This window comes from Lepisma saccharinum, chromosome 8 (assembly GCF_977018435.1).
Source record: "Lepisma saccharinum chromosome 8, izLepSacc3.1, whole genome shotgun sequence".
Classification (NCBI taxonomy): domain Eukaryota; kingdom Metazoa; phylum Arthropoda; class Insecta; order Zygentoma; family Lepismatidae; genus Lepisma; species Lepisma saccharinum.
The window spans coordinates 88,645,902-88,665,166 of record NC_139236.1 but is presented as its reverse complement, the minus strand read 5'-3'; the positions used below and the strand labels follow the sequence as shown (position 1 = coordinate 88,665,166).

The 19,265-nt window shown below is 35.1% G+C and overlaps 1 long non-coding RNA gene across 1 annotated transcript; it reads right to left on the bottom strand.

Annotated features, from left to right (window-relative positions):
• Nucleotides 1-3,840: 3,840 nt before the first annotated feature.
• LOC145991630 (uncharacterized) lies at nucleotides 3,841-10,530 on the bottom strand. The gene is made up of 4 exons (XR_014442083.1): nucleotides 10,426-10,530; nucleotides 7,641-7,688; nucleotides 6,443-6,523; nucleotides 3,841-4,113 (listed from the first exon to the last, which is right to left on the bottom strand). It is a non-coding gene; the product is annotated as an uncharacterized LOC145991630 (long non-coding RNA).
• Between the last annotated feature and the right edge of the window lie 8,735 nt (nucleotides 10,531-19,265).

Below are 19,265 nucleotides of genomic sequence, written 5' to 3'. Positions count from 1 at the left end.
TGTAATAAAGGTCAGTGAACCAAATTTGAAGGTTCATAGCTCTGCAACTCTGGTATCTCCAAAATACGCATAAAATGTATTTATCTTGTAACTGCATTAATTCCACACCCACATTAGATTAGGTTAGATTAGATTAGGTATCATCTTTATTGATTTATTTATTTAGGGTTATCAACCTAACCATGCTATAGCTGTAAATGGCCCTAATTTGCTAAGTTATCAACTTAGTGGATAAATAGCTCTATTTACAGAAGAAATTCCACAATCTTTGCCCAATCATACTTGTTAAATTAGTAATTAGAGGATTAACATTTTTTACATGTAAGAAGAGTCATATTTAATTTGATAGTGTACTGTTTAGTAACTTGTCAGGGTAAGTAGTTTCTTCTGATATTTAAAATGATTTGTAATAATAGCTACTTTATAATTACTTTATTTGAAAATTCAGTAATTTTACTGATTGGATATTTCTATAAATAACATGTAAGTAATTGAGTGTGCAATTTTGGCATTTATTAATGTTTGTCTGAATGTAAAGGTATAAAGGCCGGTCTACATGCTACGTCTTACACTACATCTTGCTTGCGCAGTTCAAAACTGTACAGGAAGAGATGTTGCAGTTCTGGTGTGTCCACACGCTACGTCTTGCTGTACATTTTTTCCTACTCAGTTCCGCGCTGTCCATCATGGAGAAAGTGCTACTCTGGTCAATTTTCGCAGTTTGTCGTCCAAATTAAACATCTTAAAAGCATGAGGCGTTCAGGATGGTACAGGCATTAGCTACTAAAAATGAACCAATTTTCTCACGTGACGTTGCTTCATGAAGTGCGTGGTGAGAAACATTTTGCTTATTTACTTATCACCATGTCCTCTTATAAATATGTGAATAAATAAACCTCTATTGTAAACGTTTAATATTATATTAGCACTACCTAAAAGATTATTCAATAGTTCACTAAGATTAGTTTTCCTAATTCCATAAAATACTTTACAATGTTAAAAAGAAAAGTTAACATAAATACTGTTTCTTGATCATTCTCTTATGAAAATTGTATTTATAATTCAGCTTGCTTAAAATATTTCCATTATAAATAACAAATTAATTACAATGTACAAGTTATTTATATTTTCATTACTTCATGTCGCTCTTTTATTAATCGCGACGATGATAATAGATGATGAAGTGATTAAATGGTGATGGTACAAACACAGTGATATACACGCACATGACTGTGGTTCGAACGTGGGACATCTGGCTTTCTAGAGCATTTTTTTAAAACACAATATCTGCGGGGTTGAAAAAAGTACCACCTTGTTACCATTTGCGGTTTGGCTTATTTTACTTCGCTTTCCCTCTATTTTTGGCTAATTACGAAGATGGGGATGGGTAATGTATGATGGACACACAAACACCCATGCCCAGGTCGGGATTCAAACCTTGGACCTCTGGCGTCAGGGCACAATGTGATGACCACTCTGCCACAGACACTTATAGGCTAATCCGGGCTTGATCTATAATTGAACTTGGGGCCCCTTGATTACATAGCGACAGAGTTACCATGGTGTCATCCGTTCAATAAAATCAACATTCAATCTTATCATTGCAATTAGTCTGGGAAGGCAGAAAATAATTCATACTCTCTGCTAGTTTGATCAGTCAAAAATCCAAATGAAATTACCTTAACTGACTTGTTAAGCTGATTTTACTACTGTACTTTTCGCTGAAGCATCAACCTCTTTGTATTTTTGTAATAAGTATTCATAGGCCTGATTCTTCTTGTCCTGGTCACTTAGTTATTTGATTGTACTCGCTAAAAACACGGAAATTGCTTGTAGAGTTCAATGAACTCCGCTAAAAACTCGCGTGAACACTGACGAAGATTTTTCATTGTTGTACAAAAACGAATTTATCAAGAAAAAAAGAGAGCAACATTTTCGAATTCCATTAATAGTGTTTCAGCACTAGGGTAGAAGGGAATTGAGCAACAGGGGTACAAAAGACTGAGAGGAGCGTCCACACGCACAGACTTGTTTGTGCAGATGTTTGAGATTTGCGCAGACATCTATGATATTGGACCGGCCATAAGTTATATCCCTGGATTTTGTGAAGTAAATATCTCAGTTCATAATATCTATTTCTAAGGTAGAATCCACTCAAGTCCCCTGGTTACATGCAATAATTGATTGATTGATTGACTGAAGTGTATAAATTGTTCAAGGTCTTCATGGGGCAATTGTCTGTATGGTCAGGCAAGGGGCATATCCTGCTTGCAACAAACACCAAAACTAAATGCCAAGAGCTTTAAACCTGCCACTGCTAACCTAACGAGATATTCTTTATTAATCATAAGCGAAATTGTAGGTTAGGAATTGTTAGTTTGTTCAAGCACATAATTTTTTGAAGAATATTAAAGGACCCATTTTGGAGAGAAAATGGCTACCAAAAGTCTTTCCATCACTGTTGATTGTATTTTATTTTATTTTAATTTTTCTGACATAGGCATATAATATCTCACATGAAAGCTCTTCAAGACCTTTCCAATGCCATCTGAATCACTTCTATAGGTGCCCTGATTGCCGAAATTTTGCAATTTAAAGTTATGATGTTGAAAAAATGGTCAAAAGTTCTCATTTTGTACCCCTGTAATTTCGGAAGTGCAAAAGATATTGATGTGCAAATTTGCATATTTTCCTACCTCAAGTAGCCCTTTCAGTATCCAAATTTCAAAGAAATCAAAATATGTGATGTTGAAAAGTGCCTTCCCAGATAGCAAGGTAGACTTACCTCAAATCCACATTAAGTTTGCAATGCAAGTAACGGGAACTTGCAGGAAAATTTCAGAGCAAGTCTGTAAATTTGCAGCAAATTGAAAGCAAAGGTACTAATTACCAACATTTGAAATTGCAGTAAGTTCTAACTGTAACCTGCAGCTAACTTGCACGATAAGTCTCAAGGCTTGCTGCAAGTTAACATGAAACTTGTAAGGCAGGTGTTAAAGTCTCAAAGGCTTGCTACAAGTTAACCTGAAACTTGCAAAGTAGGTGTTAAAGATCTGAGGCTTGCTGGAAGTTAACCTGAAACTTGCAAGGCAGGTGTTCAAACTTGCAGCAAGTTGACCACAATCTTGCTGGGCAACTAACACCAGCAGGTGGTGGGTCTGAATAAGATAAAGAAATAGTAGGGAAAAACGGTGTATCAGAGAAAATTAAACCAATAGTTACACATACTTATTAGAAAATGTGGTTCTAACGAGTGTGTGTAACTATTGATATAATTTTCTCTACTACACCATTTTTTCGTACTAGCCCTTCATCTAATTCAGACCCACTACATGCAGTAGGGTAAATATTCCCACCACAGAACCAAGTAGTCACATTTTTAACCAATATTTCCAAATCTAAGGACGAATGATATGTAAAATTGACACTAACTACTAATTGATAAAATGAGTAACATGAAGAAAAATGCAAAAAAGACAAAAAAAAAAAATTGTCTAAAACTAAATTCAATGCCATTAAATGTACATGAAGCATATACGAACTATTTTGTAATTCTTATGCACACATCAAACTAATTAATAGTCTCCAATAAAAATACATAAATTTGCTGCAGAAAATAAAATAGCTAAACACATGGAAAATACTTGAACTATTTTTTTTTTAAAAAAGAAACAAAAGATATGGACTAATTAGTCTGAGAAGTATGAATAAATCTCTCATCAAAGGGAAAGTGAATTTCTAGTTAAATATATTCATTTTGAGTTTACACCCAAATCCAGCAATGCGCTTCCCCCAAAATTATATTGGACAAGACTTTACTACATTTGCAGCCTGCGGTTGTAAACAGATTATTGTAATTTGATCAAAGTGAAAGTGGATGTAGTGTTATAGATGTGGCATTCGTTCATTTTATAATAAAATTGCAGTTAATAAATTTCACCTGTAGCTTGTAAGTAGGCATAAAAGAAAAATACCACATGTGTAGTTTCAACTCATTATTTATATTTCTCATGTTTTTACAGATCATGTATTCATTCAGTCTTGTAAGGGGTCCTTAGTCAGGCTCTTCCATCACTTCCTGTTGGGTCTATGTGGGCTTCCAGCTTCATTTCTCTGAAATAAAAAATGGTGGAAAAAATAAGATTCGTGGCATCAATTCAAGTTTCATTACTCCAAAACTATTTTCTTTAACAAAAACACACACAAAAGTACATTTCTGGGTATGGCTGAATTTACAGTGTACTCCAGAGGTGTGACATTATCAATATTTCATTACTTCAACATTGCAAGAATTCCTAATTTTTTTTATTACATGCGACAGTTTTCAATGCATTATAAAATGCGACATATTCTTTGTTCTTTTAAGCTGATTTTACACACACACACACACACATAGAGCAAATTATACTAAACCTTCAATTTAAAGTTATATCTCAACTACCATGCATCCTCTTAAGGAATCAAACCTTGAACCTTTTTTTTACTAGGCGGTGTTAATTTTTTTACTAGGCGGTGTTTATCTTTTTTTTTACTTCACATTTCTGCCAGTTTTGGCTAATCATGAAGATGAGAATGTTGATGATATGATAAAATTGGTTAAGAGACACTCACAACGAACATCCATGTCCCGGCTGAGATTAGAACCCAGGTTCACTGGCTTCATAGAGTGATAATATTATCATTGAAACAATATACTTGGATACTAGAGACCCCAATACATACACATACAAGCATGAGCATATAATTGTTACTTCTGTTTGTAAACTACAACATATTTTTGTCAAAAATTGTTTTCTATCAGAATAATTTCTTTGGTAGCTAGAATCCACGAATTAAAATAAAAGTAACATTTCTGAGCACCACAGTTGGAATAAAGCATGTTAATAAAGACCCTTACCTACCATCTCGCACAGTGCTCTGAATTTCTCTTTTAGCTTATTCCTCACACCCCTCCAACTATAAATGAACACTTGCCTTTGTCTGTCGAAATCTTATTGAATTATATTTTGGGTGAACTGACAGTTCCATACCATAGTAGTTTTTTTTTTTTTTTAACGTTCTCCTTCTAATGGCTCGTTACTAATTTTTAATTTCAGCAAAATATTACATATAACTTTGAACTCCTGCTTTTCTGACAAGATAAAATATAGACATTTTAAGAATTTGGAATTTCCCCCTCCCCTTCCCCAACACAACTGTTACAATTTTTGGCCCATTTTCTTCTTCATTGCATAAATTAACTTATATTTCTTTAACTATAAAATAATAAATGAAAGCTGCTTTAAAATAGTCTTCTGTAACCATGTAAAGTAATGTAAAACACGTCAGAAATTGAGAATAGTAAAACAGGTAATTTACAGATCAAAATCAAAACAGCAGTCTGACAGACCCCTCCATACTAGTTGTGTGATTATTGACATCCATAGTACTTGTGGGTTAATAATAAATATTTTTTTTTTAAAAAAAACTAAACATAGTTTTTATCAAAATCAAATATAAAATGCTATTTGGGTGTTAAAATCTAAAATTGCTTTTAAAACCATAAGGTTCTCTACCTTCATTGGTGTCTTGTAGAATTTTGTGCAGAACATTTACATGGAGATGAATGATGAAATTGATGAATTAACGTTCTCCTTCTAATGGCTCGTTACTAATTTTTAATTTCAGCAAAATATTACATATAACTTTGAACTCCTGCTTTTCTGACAAGATAAAATATAGACATTTTAAGAATTTGGAATTTCCCCCTCCCCTTCCCCAACACAACTGTTACAATTTTTGGCCCATTTTCTTCTTCATTGCATAAATTAACTTATATTTCTTTAACTATAAAATAATAAATGAAAGCTGCTTTAAAATAGTCTTCTGTAACCATGTAAAGTAATGTAAAACACGTCAGAAATTGAGAATAGTAAAACAGGTAATTTACAGATCAAAATCAAAACAGCAGTCTGACAGACCCCTCCATACTAGTTGTGTGATTATTGACATCCATAGTACTTGTGGGTTAATAATAAATATTTTTTTTTTAAAAAAAACTAAACATAGTTTTTATCAAAATCAAATATAAAATGCTATTTGGGTGTTAAAATCTAAAATTGCTTTTAAAACCATAAGGTTCTCTACCTTCATTGGTGTCTTGTAGAATTTTGTGCAGAACATTTACATGGAGATGAATGATGAAATTGATGAATGGACATTCACAAATATCCATGCCCAGGCCAGGATTCGAACCTGGGACTCCTGTATATGTATGAAAAGATAACAGTTTCTCTGCATAACTTCTATCAGTTCCTGCCAAGATAAGAACTCAGACAATACTTAACAATTTGAATTACACTAATTAGTGTCCAGTGCTCGGAAGGCCAGTGCTTGCCAAGCCGATTTTTAAATTTAACATTTATTGAATATAAAACCAGAAAAGAAATGTAAATCTACTTACTCACTATTTTGGTGCGTTTTGGCCTGGTTTCTCCACACGTTCTCATCCCTTGCAATACTACTGCTAGTGTCCTGCATGCACCTGGAACAATAACATTTTGTGTTTCTTGAAAAAAATACTCAATACTTTACGAACAAAATGAAACCTAAATTATTTAGGGACCCTTCAGTACACTTCAGCCCTGACACAACAGTACTTAAAAGTTACTTGGTATGAAAAAGAAGAAGAAAGAAAACATTGCACAAATTATCATATTCAATTTTTTTAGCAGTTACAACAGGTCAATGCCCTAAAATGTCTCTATAACAAGGTTACTTTGCACAGTCATGGACACTTGTGGGTTGTAACGATTCCATTGAAAGTTAATGGAATTGTTATAACCCAGAAGTGTCCGTGACTGTATATACAATATACCATAAATAGGTTAGGATGAATAAAATTTTATTTCAATGATACTCAAAAATATGTCATTTTCCTGGCCATTGACAGAGAGCCCCACGAACCATTGATGGATAGCCCCAAAAACCATTCACGATAGCCCCACGGACCATTCATTTCCAGCTAGGTTAGGTTAGGTAAGCGTAGTTAAAAAAAAGAAAAAAAATTCTCGTAAAAAAAAGGCACCTTTGGAAACACTGGCGAGACGCTTGCGCAATCTGCAGGTACATAATGGAAACAACAGCATAATGTCGCTTTACAGAAAATGCAAGTTCTTTACATAAAAAGTGATTATTTCTTGTTCTACAGCATTCTATGGTGAACTTTTCAGTTTCCGCGAAAGAAAATACCTTGAAGAACTTCGACAATGCTACAGAAACTGATTTCAGTACGTAGTTTCTCCTGTATATTTGAAGAAATCCGTTCGGGCGATATCGCATATTACAAATTGCAGTGAAAAACACAAAAAAAAATCTGACTTTACAGACCAGCTTTGCAAAAAACTGACAAAGATCAAAAACATTTTTTTTACTGTCAATATTAACCATTTTCCATTTGCATGGTTACAATAAAGTGCATGACATGGAATCAGTTTGAGTTAATTTTGAAAATATGGTTTTCACAGTAAATCTGGATAATTCTTGTGATCATGAAGGCTACTGTCATTGCAAATGGTTGCACAGATATTAGAAAGCCAAAATATTTCATGTATCACCAGAAATATAAGGTTAAAGCAAAGGACAAAAACTATTATACTCACAGGAAAAAGGTTGACTAATTTCATTTCCAGTGGAAAGCTATCTGTCACCTGCAAAAGAATCAAGAATTAGTTAGTACAGATTAAATATAATAAGGTACAGTTACTCTTATATTACCAAACAGTGACAGTTAGAAAAAACTTGGTTGTGACTATTATCTTGTAATCAAAGAGTCTAGACTTAGAATCCCGATGGAAGTGATGCAGTGAGATTTACATCAAACAATTATTTTTGAAGCTCAATATTTGTCCGTTCCTCATTTCAATAGTGGCATTAAATCTATCAAGATAAAAATTAGGCCTCTGTACACAACTTTAATGTTAAGACAAAATATACACAAAACAGACATGTCACTAAATTTATGTTGTGTAAAGCATAAAAATGAACCTATTAAAATAATAAGAGACGTAATTTTCGAGAGTGGACATTTGGTCACCAGCTCCTTCTATAACATTTGAATTTATTTCTCGCATAAAATTTGATTGGTTTCAAAAAAAAAAATGAAGTTTCTGGTGCATGGAAATAATGGAGTTTGGGGGTTAAAATGAATTCTGAAATAGTTAAGTTTTTCTCACAACGAACTTGTAAAGTAATTTGGTAACGGTACCAAATGTTTAACGATGTTCCCAAATTTTATAGAAGTATTAAGAAGTGCCTTAAAATACTGGACACATTTGTGGCTGATTTCCATGTGAGGCTCAAAGGGGGTTCGTGCTTGAGACCAAATGTCACATGAGCATGCATTGGAAGCATTTAGTGATGTCATTTTAATTCTAAAAGCCATAAACCTGACTCACCTAGCCTAACAAAGAAAGCATTTAGAGATGGTTTGTGAATGTTAGAGCCCCACGGACCATTTCCAGCAAGGTTAGGTTAGGTTGGGTTAGGTAAGCATAGTTAAAAAAAATTCTCGTAAAAAAAAAAGGCACGTTTGGAAACACTGGCAAGACTGCATGACTTCCGACACTCGGCCATCTGCAGGTACATAATGGAAACAATGGCATAATGTTGTTGCTTTGCACAAAATGCAAGTTTATTATATCAAAAGTGCTTATTTCTTGTTGTGCAGCATTCTACGGTGAGAAAATACCTCCAAGAACGGTAAGAGTCTAGTTTACGTCCTTTTCCTAAGAAATACATGTCATATATCGTTGGAAAGGTTATTTTATAAGGAATTCAACAAAGTAAATCCCAAGTCGAGGAAAAATTTCCTGGAGGAGAAAATCGAGAAAAACCGATGTTGTCCGGATATGCGTGATTGAACGTACTGAGGACATTTTTCGATGATGAAGCACATATTTAGGGGTGAAATGAGTGTTAATGGAACCTAACCTAACAGGCCTAACCTAACCTCGTAGGCATACCTCGTTCCCGTGAATGGTTAGTGACAGAAAGTGTAAAAAGAAAAACTTACTTACTCTACGGATGCTGGAGTGCCGACTGTCTGCTAGCACAGTTTTGTAAACGGGCAAGAAGGAGTGCGCAAAGAAAGACGTAAACAGGTAAGAAGAAGTGGACAAGAAGGACATAAACTAGACTCTAGCCCCAAGAAATTTCAAAATGCTACAGAAACTCATTTACGTAAGTGGTTTCTTCTGTAAAAATGAAGAAGTGTGTCTCCGATGTAACATACATTTACCAAAAAATCGTTCTTCAGAAAGCATGGAATAAGTTATCACTCATATTCCAAAGCAAGTGTTACCAGACATAAATAGGAATCCAATTGTGTAAAAAAAGGTAAGACTGCAGAATATGGGCTGCTTAGGAGGAAAGCATTTCCTAATTCTATGGTAATGGTTTGAAGTTATTAATCAGGAAAAGTAACTTTCAAGGTGCGGAAATGTGTAATTTTCGAAAAAAAAACAACAACAAGAAATAAGAGTTCAGGATGGGCGCTCTTGAAATCGTTGCACTGCACAAATGTAGTGAAAGCAAAAAAATGCCTACGTTGTTAGGTAGCTAGGTTTAATTCTCTTAGCCTAAATAATAATTTGTCATTGTATTTATGCTAACAAAACCTAACCTAATGTTGTAGGCATTCCTCGTCGAAATAATGAAAAAAACTGTGCGTAAACAATATGGACTCGAATGAATGGAGAAATGCATAGCTTTTAGTAGCATGAAAAACATTTTTCATTGTATTTATGCTATTGGAACCTAACTAACAGGCCTAACCTAACCTTGAAGGCATTCCTCGTCTCAAATAATGAAAGAAACTATGTGTAAACAATATGGACACGAACGAATGGAGAAATGAGCCGAGAAATGCATTGCTTTTAGTAGCAAGAAAAACATTTTTTCGCACAAAAATATAATACTAATCGGAAAAATAACACCGGAAAATGGAAGCAAAATGTACGTACTTTCAGGGAATATAAATTTTGCTCGTCTACGTAGAGGAACATGTTCTGCAGTGAGACCCAATTCTTACCATCATTAATCTCGAATGAAATCACTTTATATATCATGAACACCGTTGAAATTTAAAAAAGTCTCAGATTTTAACTGCATGATCTAAGCCATGCATACAAATCCAGCTCATTTTTTTCTTTTCTTTTTAAGAGCAATCTAATCTAACTACTTGACTTAACAAAAAAAGCCATAAAAGAACCTCGCCCGCTAAATAAATGCAATATTATTTTTTATTATCATTTCTGTCATTTTCCCAGACAATGCTAAGAGTATTGTGAAAATATATACGGTATTGTTTCGTATCTCACCGTTTTTACTGAATTGTTTTAAACCAGTTTTAATTATTACTTATGAATTGTATAATTATTTACTTACCTTAGTGGTCACAAAATTATTCTCTTTCTCGTTTAATCGGCTTGATAAACCACACGAAAGATTTTTGTTTGAAGTAATTGTGATCATGTCGCCATCACAAAACAAAAGAAACCGTGTTCGTACTTTTGCATTCATCTTTCATTAATGAGCAATTCTACATGACAAATACATTCTTGTTTCAGTAATGACCAATTTTACATGACAAATAAATCTTTAGCACATTTTTGAGTTAGTGTTTTAAGTCCACTTTATGCACAGTAAGGCTAATCGGGACTGGACCTACAGTTTAAGGTGGGATCCGAGCCACTTGTGCCTCCACCGGGTATCGAACCACTGCGCCATCGGGGAGGCCCTCTCTTTAACATATTAATTTCATCATGGGTTAACCTATATTCTTTTAACGAAAATCTGAATAGTATATATAAAAATAGTACTCCAATTATCTGTGCCGTCGTGCAGGAATCACAACGCCAAAGCCAATAGGAGGGGTTAAGTGGGCCGCGGCCCCCAACTTTCAATGAAAAAAAACATAAAAATGGGGAGTTTTTTTACATATTCGATAATGTAATGCACCCAGGAACATGAAATGACTTTCATTCGGTTTAAAAAGGACCATTCTTTGAAAATAAGGCTAAAGTTTACCTCTCCTTCCCAAAATAGCGGGGAAAGAGGGGCAAACTCCCCATTTGTATGAATTTTTCATTGGAAGTTGTGGGCCGCGGCCCACCCAACCCCTCTTATTGGCCTTGGCGTTTTGATTCCTGCACGGTTGCATGCCCTGATGTTTTAGCTGCAAAACAAAAGTTACCCGAAGTAGATTGGTCAAATAATCTACGAGTTATAACATTTTTTCGGTTTCGCCGAGGCCTTTTGGCGCGAATTTTAAATTCGTACACTTATTTGACAAAAAATGTTATAACTCGTAGACTATTTGACCAATCTACTTCGGGTAACTTTTGCTTTATAGCTAGAACAACAGGGCATTCAACCGTGGGGAAATCAAAACGCCAAAGCCAATAAGAGGGGTTGAGTGGGCCGCGGCCCCCAACTTTCAATGAAAAAATCATAAAAATGGGAACTCTTTACACATATTCTATAATGTAATTCACCCAGGAACATGAAATGACTTTCTTTCGGTTGAGAAAGGACGATTCTTTGAAAATAAGGCTAAAGTTTGCGTCCCCTTCCAAAAATAGCGGGGAAGAGGGGGCAAGCTCCCTTATTTTTATGATTTTTTCATTGAAAGTTGGAGCCGCGGCCCACCCAACCCCTCTTATTGCCTTTTGTGTTTTGATTCCTGCACCAGTGACCCATCGGCCAACTACGCCTATATTTTCTATGGGTTACATGTGACCCATTGGCCGAGTAAATGTTAAATAACAATAAATGGGTAACGGGGTAAACGAGCAACCCTGGGAGAGGGAGTAAAGGCGGTCGGAGCATGGTGCTGATCACAGCACCCTCAAAACGAGGGGGCGAGATCGAGAATCTGTGTTCGGGATTCCGAACAGTCGAGAAATTCCAAATTATCATATATAACAGTGACCAAATCTTGCGTAGTTTCTGCACTTAAAAGATCTGGAATTTCTTTAAATGGCCAATTTTTATTGCAGATGTGCAAAATCAATCACTTTGGGGGGAAGTTCAATTCTAGATTTTCACAGTGTTGGGAAATTTCGAAAAATTTACGACCTAGTCGGGGAAATGGAGATTTTCTCAATACCGGAAATCAGAATTATATAAAAAAAATCCCTTCCCAATGCCATTACAGCAGTGAACATGATTCTAATAACAGCTGAAAACAGTCTCCCCAGATTTTGTAGGACATGGTAGCAAATTGCTGAAACTTTACAGCCTGTAAATCACAGAAAATAAAATTATTTTAATTAAATATCGCTTCAATTTAACCATTCGAATTCCATGAAATTTTTCCAGATATCTCAAAGGGGTAAGTGCCCCCCTGGTCCCCTTCTGTCGGCCCCCTTGCTGAGAGATACCTCTGCGTTGAGCCAAGAAGCATCAATGATAGCTAAAATGTAAAAATGTTGCACCCTTCGGAGTATGCAATACGTTCTAATGACGACTTGAACTACAGGCTTGCTGCAAGTGTGATACGCAAGTATCAGGCAAATTGTCACTTATACACCTGCTGCAAACTTGCATTCACTTAAAATGCAAACTCATGGTTCCTGCACACTTACAGTGAACTTGCATTCAACTTGAAGTGCCAAGCAAGTCTCGCAAGACAAATGCAAATCAAGTGCAAACTTGCACTTAACTTACGTGCTATCTGGGTTTCCATTGGTTGATTTCATTTGGAATGGCCCAAATACAAAACTGGCACCGGATTGCTGCAACCTCTTGCTTGCCTCTCTGAAAAATAACATTGTAACAAAATATTTGGAGTATGATATATTTAAACATTTTTTTCTCTTATGGCTTTGAATCCCAACATCTGATCTGTGTCTAAAGTTGTTCAAAATTAAAATATTGTTTACTTCAAAATATCAAGAAAGAAAGGATGATGAAACAGTATGCTTCATGAGCATGGATGGTCTAAAATATTTTATTTTATTTATGCAATTAGAGGCTACACCAGAGTCATATAACTCAAGGATATGATATGATATATGATATGAATAACTTATTCCGTTGACCATTGAACAGTGGTTGTTTTCCACACATGGTATGAAACATGTCGGAACATTAGATTACAGTTAATAATTATTTTCAAATAGGTACAAGTATGAAGATATTATACATAACATTTAAAAACAATGATTACATTATAATTGATTTGATTAAGGATTCTTGGAGTTCTCCTTGTTCTTGCTAATGTTAGTTACAAGGTACGTTTACATTAATTTACATACATGTAATAGATAAAATCACAGCGGAGTGCATTCAGGATACGCAAGGTACGCACTGCATACCCACAACACAGTAAGAAAAAATAAATATTTTTTCGTCTTCCCCGAACATGAAAATTCAACAATTATCGCTCCGAAAGCAGTTCCACTGCAAGAAATTCCGATTCCCGCACGAACACGCTGCTGCCTTCCTGTAGGCAGTCCCGAATGATCCCGATTGTGACTTCGGCACCTACCCGATCCGCGTTCCTGCCGATTTCCGCAGAAAGATGCTGTTTCTTCTGCTTGGTACCCTAGAAATTCAGAAGGTAACCCCATTGGCTCATATCAGCCCCGACCACGTGTTTGGGTCTGCCCGCGCTTAACCTCTCTCTCACTTCTTTCCCGGTTCTAAGCATCGAGGGTACCCAAGATTTTGACAGCGTATGCAGTGTTGACAGTAGTCAACATATTTTTTTCTGGAATGCTTAGCTTACTAGCATTTAGCAGCCACGCGTAGATAGATCACTGTTGGGTTGCAATAAAAATACATTATAAAAAGTGATACAGGAATCAGAGAGGAGGGCAAGAATATGTAGTGGTGGAAGATCATATTTAATATACGCGTAAACTATCACATATAAAATATTTATGTGAGGTTAAAGTTACACTAGCAAGTTTTTTTGTTTTTTTTTTCATATAGGGAGGTGAGGACCAGAATGGACTGTCACTGTGTCGAGGGGAAAATATGTGAACAATTTGCAAGTTCGCACAATTCTCAGAGTATGAGAGTATCTGTTTATATCTCCTTTCGGGATCAACATTTCCTTTGAGTTCCATAGCATGGGTGTTGATTGTTGACCCGACGATATGGATGAATGATAAAAGAAAAACATAATAAAACACAATGCTTACAATGGGATTCGAATGAGCCCCCTCCCTCCCGCCAGACATTGCAAAGTGATGTACGGTAGTTTAGCTTTTGAAGTGTTCTGGGATGTATGCTGACGTATTTTCTACTTGTCCTTAATTATCTCCCTTCTACAAAATACTTTGTCGACTGGCAACTCCGATTCATTTGTCCACAAGAACGGGTGGTTTTCGGGCATAGCGGACCGGACACAACGTACCGTGGGAGGTTGACTTTTGCTTTCTTCTGTTGTGTGAAATTTGCAGCGAGTGTTTCGTTCATATTAGATAAGATAAGATAAGATTTATTTCCATCCACTTGATCATATGAGTACAAATAGCACTATGATATGAGATAGGTCAATTACATGTATAATTTTGAGTACAAAGGAATTAACACATACTTAAGCATATTAAAAAGTATAAAGAGTATAAAATAAAATTACATGTATGATTTTGAGTACAAAGGAATTAACACATACTTATGCATATTAAAAAGTATAAGAGAGTATGGAATAACATAGAAAATAGAAGAAAAATCAAAGGTTATGACTATTAGTGAACATAAAAATACAAGAAAAGTCAAAGGTTATGTCTATTAATGAAAAATATGATCTAAGTACTCCTCTGTGCTATAAAACAAATACTTCATAAGCAAGCTTTTTACTGTTATTTTAAATTTGGTTGGAATATGATTCTTGAATTCCTCTGGCAGCTTGTTATAGAGTTTTACACCTTGAAATCCTAGACCACTATGTGTTTTGGATGTGCGGACAGTAGAAAGGTGGAGGGAGTTATGCATACGAGTGCTGTACTTGTGTATGTCCAGATTTTTTGAGAAGATTTTAGAATTTGTATGAATAAAGTACAACGTTTCTAATATGTACAAACATGGAAGAGGTAATATTTGAAATTCATTGAAAATTTGTTTTGTTGGGTTTGAGAGGGATATATTCTTCATAATTTTTAATATGCGTTTTTGCCAAATAAAAATTTTCTGCATTTTGGGTGAACTGCCCCAGAAAGAGATACCATATGTGAGTACAGGTTGAATCTGTCCAAAATATACTGTCCTCAAATCATTCAAAGTTAAAACATTTCTCAAAATTCTCATCATGTAGCAGAGCCTGCTTAACTTTTGAGTTAAATTAGTAATATGCATGTCCCAAGACAGGTTTGTGTCTATCCATACTCCTAAGAATTTTATTGCATTGCATTCTTTGACAACTTCATTGTTAATAATCACATTTAAGTTTTTGATTTGTTTTGCTGGATTAAAATTTATTAGAAATGTTTTATTAACATTCAGGGAAAGCTTGTTGTTGTTTAGCCAGGTGTTTAGTTGTGTTGTTGTTGAAATGGAATTCTTTTGAAGTTGCTCATATTTCAGGCTTTTTACTATGATATTTGTATCATCCGCAAAAAGTATTGTTTGAGACTCTGATAAGGTTTCTGGAAGATCATTTATGTAGAGTAAAAATAAAACTGGTCCTAGAATTGAGCCTTGCGGTACACCTGTATTGAGGAACAGTTGGTCTGATTTGATTTTGTTAATATCTACATACTGACATCTGTCTTTTAAATAAGAGGTGAACCATCTCTCTTGTTTGTCGGTGCTGTGAAGTGATAAAAAAAAAAGGGGACCGGGAGTTATTGATGACATACTGGAGAAGGGATTTTCGGAATTTACGAAAAAAGTGTAAACAATCCGAAATGGAAGGTCTGTTCCTGATTTGGAAAAATTGTTTCAGGCAGGAGTTGTGAAGGATGGTAAGCAGTATATTAGGCATTTTGATTTTTGAGAAGAAATAATATCTCTACAGATTGATTGACTGAGTAGAAAAACAGTGAAACTTTATTGTTGGCCTTATTCGTTGGTTCCCTCTGCGAAAGGTGTGAAATAGTAAAGCATACTGAGATTTATCAAATTTATTACATGAAATTTGAAAGGACGGAAAATGATTGTGCCATTTCCTTCCCGTTCAATGTTCATCGCACTGCATGAAGGAAATAATCAAAGTTGAATTGTTGGAATATACTATCAGAATATATTTGCGAATATAAAATATCATACATATATTTTACCTCGTTACATTTGGATATTGATACAAGGATGAGAAATTTCCCATTATAAAATTGTAGAAAAAAGTTATTTTCTGAATAACATGATGGCCAGGGAGGGGGGGGGGGTAAGGGTAGTATGTCTAAGACAAGCATGGTGAGTGTAATATGCCTAAGTGTTTAAACAGTCTTCTGCAGGGTGTATTTCTCTTAGCTCCTGCTATTATTATGACAATTTTCTTTTGTAGCACAAAAATTTTATTACTATTAGTGGAATTTCCCCAGAGGGTTATACCATATACTTATAAAGATTGAAACATGGTGAAATATAGTATTTTCAATGTTTCTAAATTTGATATTGATTTCAGTGTACTAATGGCAAATATAATTTTGCCTAGTTTTGCGGAATGGTGATCTATGTGTGTGTGGCCCAGTTTAAGCTTTCGTGAATCCATACTCCCAGGAATTTGACTGTTTTAACATGATTTACTGTCATATTACCTAATGTAACATTTGGTTCATTTATCATTTTATTCCTTGTGTGATGGAAATTTACAGCAACAGTTTCGCTGCTGTTTAATACGAGTACTAAATTACTGTCAGAAAACCATTTGCTGAGTTTGATTGTTACATGTTTGATATTAGAGTTAAGGGTTTGTTCCTTACCACCGGTGATGGCCACTTATTGTATCATCTGCATAAAGAGTGTTTTTTGCTGAATTTAATGAAGTGTGACTCAAATGAAGATTGGGGATCAAGAGTCACTGGGATGTAGCAAATTATAATGCGAGAGGTTTACGGTTCATATCTACTGTAAAAGGGCCCGCCCCAGTCAATGAAGGAAAAGATGAGTTATAACTGAGTGAGAATGCTCTCTCCACACTTATCATACCTGCCCGAAGTTCCTGTAGAGTCCTGTCCTAGATGAATATGCAAGTTGTGTCCATAACTTGTCAGAGTCTGTACTTCGACTCTGACCAACGCTCCTCCACTATCCCGCACCTAGTGTATCGAATGAATAACTGAGTTAACTGAGAGACATGTCCTTCCGGACTTCATCTTTTATACTTCTGCTGGACTAGAGGTTTTTACACCTCCAGTCCTCTATCGGCAAATCATTAATGTATATTAAGAAGAGTAAGGGTCCAATAATAGATCCTTGTGGAGCTCCACTTGATATTGTGCAGGGTTTTGAGACAAAGCTAGATTGTACACCGTCATCCTTTCTGTGGATAATCTCGAGATTACTGTATTCTGTAGACTAAGGCTGAAGCAAGTAGAAATAATAAATGATATTTATTTTTCCATTGTAGGCAAGTCAAACATCTACTGCCAAACTGAGTAAAAATGTCTGAGGATCACAAAGACAAATTGTGGGCCATTTTTGAGAGATGTGGCACAATTGAACATATTCAGGTATGTTATCATAGGTTCAAATAAAGTCAGCAAGTGAGTTGGTGGTGTGTCACCATGTGCGTACATGCAAGATATTACTCCCCCTCCATATCTCTCCGTAAATGAAATAGACTGACAATATCTTTAGTAGCAGTGACATGCCCAGATTTTTTTTTTTTTTTTTTAAGTTTGGGGTTATATCTTCTTACTAGCCACCCCTCTATTTTGGCATATTTTCTGTCATTTGACAATTCTTTCCCTTAATAATTGCAGGCCTCAGGGAGATATTATGATCCCCACTACATCTTCTTGGGCACACAATTGCGTAGTAGTGTGTATCTGAGTCAATGCTAATTGCTTATTTTTCATTTTATAATGAAGGAACTCCTCCTCCCCTTCCCCCTGGAAAAGTTTTATTAGATTGATAAAACTGTTGGTGGGGAAAATTCCTCCCCTTCATGTCCTGGTTCTAATCATAATAAAGACAGGCACAATCAAATTTCTGATGTATATACACGTTTACCCTTATATGTTCTGGTGTGTGTGCGTGTGTGTGTGACACCCTGTTTAGAAATGCAGTGTTAGATAATTATATGTTTCATTTGGCGATACTCTGTATCTGTAGAATGTGTAAGAATTTTCATCATAAGTTCCATTTTACTATATGCAGTTGAAATCTATTAGAACATAATAGTGCAACATTTTTGTTGAAGTACCATGAATGATGAGCAAGGTTATTAATGTGAACTTGATTTATTTTAGCTTTGGATAGTATACATAACCAGCACATGTTGATCAAATGCTGACATTTTTATGAATTTTCATACTATATGTTTGTTTTTAATGCTATATTGCAAAGAACTTACTTGCCAGCATATTGAAAATAGATATAATAAAATATCGATAGCTTTTTCTACTCATAATTTGAAATTCAGCATCTTTCTAATAGTCAAAATATGATCAGTACCTTTGGAAAATAAAATTAATTCACAGGGAGCAAGATACTTTTGACCCTCCCCCTCTAAAAACTCATGGAGTGGAGCAGATCTCACAGACATGCACTATACCGTTAATGTCAATCTCCCCCCAATACATATATATATCACTGTCATGTTTTAATAGTACTACATGGCATAGATCTTGTACACAATTATATCCTACTTGTGATTTATTTGTTATGATTTTTATGTATGCACTGCTCAGTGGCATACGCAAGGATGGGGTTACGGGGTTTAAACCCCCATCCTTGAGCTAGTGAAATATTATGAAAAATTGTGTGGAAAAAAAATTAAATGGCCAATTTATCACAGTCAATGATCTGGGACAATACTGTTACTACTACTACTACTACTACTAATAATAATAATAATAATAATAATAATAATAATAGAATTATTATTTCCATGCAGCATGGAGAATAGAACAGCATTCCAAACACACGCGTCTTTCAGAGTGATGCCTTGGAAATAAACACGAAGTCTTGAAAATAAAATATGAGGACAACTATGATTTAAAAGAGAAAAAAGTTGTTTTGTATCTCAGTTGCAACAATGTTCAATACACTGGCATACACAGGATATTTTTTCGGGGGGTGGAATAGTAAATGTGCATAACACATGGCTTCGT